Here is an 8,553-nt window from a genome sequence, read left to right as displayed (position 1 = left end):
TCGACTGGGAAAGAGAGGGGAGATTTTTCAATTTATATGCAAAATTTTGTAATCATTTCTGTTCGAACTGGAGGCTGGTGGGGGCGATGGGCGGCTTGAAGTTAGGTTCACAGGAAACTTAGCTAATTATTAGCAACACCAAAGGCCTAGGAAGAGTAAAACATGATTTTCTACATAATAAGCCTCGTGCAATCAACAGGTAAAAATCTGAGTCTTTTTTTTTTTATGTGGAGAGGATGGAGAATGAAAGACAGGCTAGAGAAGTGTAAGTGAAGAGTTAGAGGGATAGGGGGAGAGGGAGAGCATGGATGAGATGGGATGGAATGAAGGGATATATGAGATAGTCGGTGTGGGCTGGAAGGAGGGCAGCCAAATGACAGAGGACAGGGCTACATGGAGGTGATTAAGTTTGCCTGTAACAACCTCTTACAGAATTAAGGCGTCTGACTAAAGAGAGACATAGGGAGGTAGATAGACTGACAGATAGATAGATAAAGTAGATAGATAGATAGGTAGGTAGGTAGGTAGATAGAAAAGTAGATAGATAGGTAGATGGATGAAGTAGATAGATAGATAAAGACAGATAGATTTTTCTTATCACCACCATATAGTCTTAATCATCTCGTGGAATAATCACGATCACCAGTGTATGATAATCCTAGCTCAGTGTATTACAACTTCCTCTCCATCATCCGGGGTTTCCACCATAAAGGAAAAGCCTGTTTAATCATTTCCTTAAAGTCTAAGTTAAAGTCATACTCACTGATGGGCCTCGCGGTGATGTTAGCCCCTTCACTATCCTCATTTTACTCTAACTTGGCCTAAAATTACCATCTCTCCATCTTGAATGCTGAGTTGTGACAATCGATTAGGACTGGAATATGATGCTAGTTACGAAAAAGTGCTATGCTGAGCTACGTGATAGAAGCTGCATAAAGACGAAAATCTGGGCCAGGTTAAGAGCTATAGTCAGCTTACTCACGGTGATTGTATCTTTAGGGCTGGTGGGCTGGTGGCGTTTCCTTGGTGTGCGTGTCAGCCTTCTTACATTGCACTCGTGGATGTTTGGTAATCTGTTATGCTGTATGAGACTGGCCAGAAGCAGAGGATGGAAAATTAGAAGCTGACTAGAAGAGTGTAGGTGAGTTAGGTTGAGGGAGGGGACAAGGAGATCAAGGGTGAGATGGAGTGGAGAGATAAATGAGGGAAGAGGGATGAGATGGAGGGATAGAGTGGAGAAATAACTGAGGGAAGGGGGCGTGACTTAGAGGGGGGGGAGAACTAAATGACAAAGGACAGCGCGACGTGGTGGTGATTTGTCTATGGCCTCCCATTAAAGTCTTCCAGATACTTTGACTTTGCAAACGCCAGATCTATCAACGCCGACTCTGCCAACGCTGACTCTGTCAACGCTGACTCTGTCAACGCCGACTCATCGCTGACCTGCAGACGCTGCCTCAATCAACGTCAACTTTGCCAACGCCGTATCAGTACAGGGTCTATCAGCATCGCCTCTGCTGCCCTCTTCCGTAGTGCCATACAGCCATTATCTGGTTTGGTGCTACTTCGTTATTATTCCTTCCGTCCTTCCTCACCCTTCCTGCTTGGTTAGACGGGGAATCTATTGTAAATATATTCAACAGACCCAGCCCTGGTTAGTACAAAGTTAGTATGAGGTGGTGGCATGGAAGAACTAGTCCAAATGGTCTTGAAGGAGATCTGAGCCTGCATACAAGTACCTCACAGAACCGGCTCAGGTAGTTACTGTGAGGGGAACACTTTTAGTCTGATCCCTAACAATGAACCTGCCTAGTATGGTAGCACCTGACTAGTATAGCTTCATTGATCATTGGGATGCTCAAGCTTCTCCACCACGTCAAGGCAGTGTTCCTTTGGAGAAGACCCCCCCCCCTCCTTCCAAAACACAAACATTCCAAAAAAATCCAAAGACAATTCCAAAATTTTGTAAGAAAGCAAGATCTTGAAAAAGAGTCAATTATAAGTCCGGCAAATAACCATTGCTGTCTCTCTTGTGTGCATTCCAGCTCTCCTGATCAATTCTCTCATTCTGAGCCCCAGTACCAGATCTTTTTCTTATCACACTTTCCCAGTCCAACCTTCTGCTTGGTCCAGTCGCCCTTCTTGGGGTTCATCATCCACTCAATCTCCTCCCCGGCCTTCTTCACCGCATCGTCTGTCACGCCCCAGATCATAAAAGGCCGATCCGTTTCCCATGGTACGGTGATCTTGACCCCATACACCCTCTGGAGCGCCTGAATCCTGTGACCACCTTTGCCTATTATGCGGCCTCGGAGGTCCTCTGCTACATCCACCATCCTCACTGTCGTATATTTTATTTTCTCAGGGGCGATTCGTGTCTCCTCCATTTGGACTGCAAGCTCTTCCTTCCTGGAGGCCTTTGTCCTTTACGAGAGTGAGAAAATAAGTGCGAGAGAAGTATGCCAAATGACTGTGTTGATCCGTGCACTTATATGCAGGGGTGTTCTAGGCGAAGATTTTGTTTTACAGCTCAAGAACTGGTACTTTGCTATACAAAGCAAGTGAACAGCAAAGTAACTCCTTCTAAAACTTGGCACAAGAGAACAAGGTTTGCGTGTGGTGCCGCTTTTCTTAAGTTGCCAGTTTAGAGGCATCTTGGAATAGGGTCGCAACTAATTACAGCCCAGGTGATCATTTGGTTTCCTGAAGTATGGGAATAATATTGCATGATGAACAAAAATATGTACCTTATAATAATAATAATAATAATAATAATAACAATACTATCTGATGACGGTGTTGTTGAGGGACCAATATTAATAGGTACTTTTTGTGTCCTGTTACATAAGCTTCCTTCAGCTCCCTGCCTATCCCTCGAAAGAAGGATAGTGGACAGGTTAATGATTTTATATATATATATATATATATATATATATATATTTTTAAATCCGTTCCCTGAGGCCCAGGTGTCCCACGAACCGCACATGTTCACACGTTACCACTTCGACACAAATACCTACTGTTAGTATGGCATACGTGCTGCGGCTGTCTCATTCGGAACTGGTGTAATGGTATTAGCGGGGGTGGTTGGTCCAGTGAGTGTTGTGGCAGATCAGCAAAATATGCTTTAATGGAATTCAGATCACCGAACGGTGCCCTGCCTCAGCCTAGGATTTCACTCTCGTCTTTTCGGACCGTAGACCACATCACAAAGTATATACTGGCCATGAAAACTACCAAGTTACATACCTACCAAGAGAAACGCAGAGCTGCATGCCTGTGGTATAGCTTCATTAGGTTCAGGGGTGGCGCATCTACAAGTCTATTGCCAGATGCCTCAGTCCCGTACGGGGGTGGCCACAATCAAATCGCCTCCACCTCCCTCTGTTCTCGGCCATTTGGCTGCTCTTCCTCTAACTCAAACCCCCCTCCCTCATCTCTCTCTCCACTCCATCCCTCCATTCTTGATCCCTTCATCCTCTCTACCCCCACGGCACTCACACTTATCTGGTCAATCTCTGATTCTACATCCTCTTTCAAGCAAACAGACAAAAACACTTTTCATACACCTCCTGGTATATTAAATTGTATATGGGGTTCTAATGGCAATCTGACACAGCAGAGTTAAATGAACCTAACTTTTTCAGCCTCAAAAAAAAAAAAAAAAAAAAAAAAAAAAGTAAATGTGTTGTTTTGCATTTTCCGGCGTCATTAGAGGGGATCTTCACTACGACAACTCCGGGGTAAATGCTTGGCCCAGTACTTTTTAAACAAGGAGGTGGGGAGGGGGATGCTACAGCTCCTTGCTCCGTCTGCTGTTGTGTGTATATTAAGTTGGGTTAGGGTAGGGTAGATCATTTAAACGTTGGTGTCAAGTGATGCAGCTTTTCTTAATGTTGGCCACGACACTTACCAATGAACGTAACATGGAAAAAATGAAAAAGCCCAAGAAACTAATGATACAAAAGTGGTCTTCAGCAGCTTAAGTACATAACCATCAATTTTCCTCATTAAAACTTGTGGAAATGAGGTGGAACTAAGCTTACCCTTGAACAGAAATTAAATTGCATTGGAATATTACTGCTCAGACTTCTTGCAATCCATGTTTTTTTTTCTTTTAGCCACGTATCCACAAATGATCTTCATCATTTCAAATTTTGTTTATTTTCGTTTACTTCATTTAAGATCAGCAGAAAAGTGTCACTGAGATGCAGCAAAAAAGAAAAAAAAAATCTTAAGCATTATATCTTTACTATACCATTAGAAACGTAGGGACCTGAGGCTAGGCTGCTCAGTTCAGCCAACTTACACAAGGAAAATAAGAACAAAATTTTAGAAACAGTCAATCTTCGTCAAAAGCTGACCACTTCCTTCTGAGTACCAGCCATAATGAATGACATACATAGGAAATTAAACCAGCATGGGATATACCTGCAAAACTAACACCTGCCTTAATTACCAGGCATTGTCGGCAACGTCATGTCCTGTCAGTGTATATATTTACGGTCCAGAGTTTCATCTACAAACTACACATACCACACAGTCAAGGGTCAGCATGTACTAAACAAATATACAAGTACCTATGGCTCAGGCAAGTCAATAGTGAACACATCAAATTGACGTACACGGCTTGAAATGCTCCCCCAACTCCGTGACTGATGTCGTCTGCTGTCCTGTTATATCCCTATCATGTAACAGAAAACTTAATATCACTATTCAATTTATTTCTAAGACGTAAGTGTAATACTGTCTTCATTATTGTCTTCACTATCGATATCTTCACTATTTTCTTCAGTAACTATCGTATTGGATATCTTCACTATCTTCTTATTGCTTCACTATTTTCACGGTCTTTTTAATTTATCACCATTATCTTCAATATATATATTTATTTTGAAAATACGCTGAATTATTATTTTTAGGGCGCAACCAGCATTTAGTAACAGGGGGAGTCCAAACTTTCTCCCCCTTTCTGCCTACTGACTCATCCACTTCATTTTAGCCTAACAAAATAGTTTTTTTTAGCCTACCATATGTTTCATAACAACCAAAACTTGATGTAATTTATGTTATTAGGAATTTTCAGGTACGTATTTTTGTTCATCATGCAATATTATTCCCATACTTCAGGAAACAAAAAGATCAGCCGGGCTGTAATTAGTTGCGACCCTATTCCAAGATGCCTCTAAACTGGCAACTTAAGAAAAGCGGCACCACACGCAAACCTTGTTCTCTTGTGCCAAGTTTTAGAAGGAGTTACTTTGCTGTTCACTTGCTTTGTATAGCAAAGTACCAGTTCTTGAGCTGTAAAACAAAATCTTCGCCTAGAACACCCCTGCATATAAGTGCACGGATCAACACAATCATTTGGTATACTTCTCTCGCACTTATTTTCTCACTCTCGTAAAGGACAAAGGCCTCCAGGAAGGAAGAGCTTGCAGTCCAAATGGAGGAGACACGAATCGCCCCTGAGAAAATAAAATATAGGACAGTGAGGATGGTGGATGTACCAGAGGACCTCCGAGGCCGCATAATAGGCAAAGGTGGTCACAGGATTCAGGCGCTCCAGAGGGTGTATGGGGTCAAGATCACCGTGCCATGGGAAACGGATCGGCCTTTTATGATCTGGGGCGTGACAGACGATGCGGTGAAGAAGGCCGGGGAGGAGATTGAGTGGATGATGAACCCCAAGAAGGGCGACTGGACCAAGCAGAAGGTTGGACTGGGAAAGTGTGATAAGAAAAAGATCTGGTACTGGGGCTCAAAATGAGAGAATTGATCAGGAGAGCTGCAATGCACACAAGAGAGACAGCAATGGTTATTTGCCGGACTTATAATTGACTCTTTTTCAAGATCTTGCTTTCTTACAAAATTTTGGAATTATCTTTGGATCTTTTTGGAATGTTTGTGTTTTGGAAGGAGGGGGGGGGGGTCTTCTCCAAAGGAACACTGCCTTGACGTGGTGGAGAAGCTTGAGCATCCCAATGATCAATGAAGCTATACTAGTCAGGTGCTACCATACTAGGCAGGTTCATTGTTAGGGATCAGACTAAAAGTGTTCCCCTCACAGTAACTACCTGAGCCGGTTCTGTGAGGTACTTGTATGCAGGTTCAGATCTCCTTCAAGACCATTTGGACTAGTTCTTCCATGCCACCACCTCATACTAACTTTGTACTAACCAGGGCTGGGTTTGTTGAATATATTTACGATCGATTCCCCGTCGTAACCAAGCAGGAAGGGTGAGGAAGGACGGAAGGAATAATAACGAAGTAGCACCAAACCAGATAATGGCTGTATGGCACTACGGAAGAGGGCAGCAGAGGCGATGCTGATAGACCCTGTACTGATACGGCGTTGGCACAGTTGACGTTGACTGAGGCAGCGTCTGCAGGTCAGCGATGAGTCGGCGTTGACAGAGTCAGCGCTGGCAGAGTCAGCGTTGGCAGAGTCGGCGTTGATAGATCTGGCGTTTGCAAAGTCAAAGTATGTGGAAGACCTTAAAGGGAGGTCACAGACAAATCACCACCACGTCGCGCTGTCCTCTGTCATTTAGTTGTTCCCCCCTCTAAGTCACGCCCCCTTCCTTCATTTATTTCTCCACTCTATCCCTCCATCTCATCCCTCTTCCCTCATTTATCTCTCCACTCCATCTCACCCTTGATCTCCTTGTCCCCTCCCTCAACCTAACTCACATACACTCTTCTAGTCAACTTCTAATTCTCCATCCTCTGCTCCTGGCCAGTCTCAAACAGATTACCAAACATCCACGAGTGCAATGTAAGAAGGCTGACACGCACACTAAGGAAAAGCCACCAGCCCACCAGCCCTAAAGATACAATCACCGTGAGTAAGCTGACTATAGCTCTTAACCTGGCCCAGATTTTCGTCTTTATGCAGCTTCTATCACGTAGCTCAGCATAGCACTTTTTCGTAACTAGCATCATATTCCAGTCCTAATCGATTGTCACAACTCAGCATTCAAGATGGAGAGATGGTAATTTTAAGCCAAGTTAGAGTAAAATGAGGATAGTGAAGGGGCTAACATCACCGCGAGGCCCATCAGTGAGTATGACTTTAACTTAGACTTTAAGGAAATGATTAAACAGGCTTTTCCTTTATGGTGGAAACCCCGGATGATGGAGAGGAAGTTGTAATACACTGAGCTAGGATTATCATACACTGGTGATCGTGATTATTCCACGAGATGATTAAGACTATATGGTGGTGATAAGAAAAATCTATCTGTCTTTATCTATCTATCTACTTCATCCATCTACCTATCTATCTACTTTTCTATCTACCTACCTACCTATCTATCTATCTACTTTATCTATCTATCTGTCAGTCTATCTACCTCCCTATGTCTCTCTTTAGTCAGACGCCTTAATTCTGTAAGAGGTTGTTACAGGCAAACTTAATCACCTCCATGTAGCCCTGTCCTCTGTCATTTGGCTGCCCTCCTTCCAGCCCACACCGACTATCTCATATATCCCTTCATTCCATCCCATTTCATCCATGCTCTTCCTCTCCCCCTATCCCTCTAACTCTTCACTCACACTTCTCTAGCCTGTCTTTCATTCTCCATCCTCTCCACATAAAAAAAAAAAAAGACTCAGATTTTTCCCTGTTGATTGCACGAGGCTTATTATGTAGAAAATCATGTTTTACTGTTCCATTTCCCCCAGCCTGACATGCAACCGTCGAATATACAGTCTAGGTCCCGATATCGGGTCTAGGTGTGAGCAGGTTAGGACAAGTGAGTGTACAGCAGGGATGAAGACGACGTCTAATAATAATAAAAAATAATAATAACAACAATAATAATAACAACAACAACAATAATAATAATAATAATAATAATAATAACAATAATAACTAGATCACCGTAAAATTGTCGAAGGGCACTTTTGATACCGTAATGAAAAACTTCCCACGGCCATTGCCTACTAGACGTCCAGCTAAAAAGGGACCTGGAGGTGAAGGTCACTGATCTTGCACATGTCACCTTAGGTCATAAGTCCACCATGATTGGTGGCTTTAGCTTTAATCTTTTATGGAAAATTAGGTGACATCAGGAATACCCGGGGAAATTCTAGCACTTAACTCTAAGCAATCTAGGAGGATATTCATCCAATTAAGATCATACTCCTTTCAGATATGCTCCTCGGCAAGGGACAAATGCTATAAAAAATTCAGCTTTCTTACTTAAGTGGTTTCTGTGATAGTCAACAATTTGGTTTACTATGTTCCGGATAATATCCGGAGATTCGGTTAACCAATTTCCGTACAATTCCGCCAGATGAAGCAGCCAGTTGGGGGATTCAGCTGACAAAGTTTGAAGGCTCTAGGCTAAATAGGCTCCGAGTAATGGCCATTTACGTTTTAAAAAGAAAGTAATAATAATAATAAGGATGTTGACAAAAACAATAAAACTTCCCACAGGGATGTGGGAAATTGTACTACTAATAATAACGTCCACCAACTCAACCCCACCACTTGGCCACGCCTGCCAGACGACCTACTTGTACCGTCAGGTCCGGAAATCCTGCACA

This window comes from Coenobita brevimanus, unplaced genomic scaffold, assembly GCF_032717465.1.
Source record: "Coenobita brevimanus isolate Jiangsu-jjx unplaced genomic scaffold, ASM3271746v2 jjx.HiC_scaffold_2817, whole genome shotgun sequence".
In the NCBI taxonomy this organism is placed as follows: domain Eukaryota; kingdom Metazoa; phylum Arthropoda; class Malacostraca; order Decapoda; family Coenobitidae; genus Coenobita; species Coenobita brevimanus.
This window is presented reverse-complemented; position numbering follows the sequence as displayed.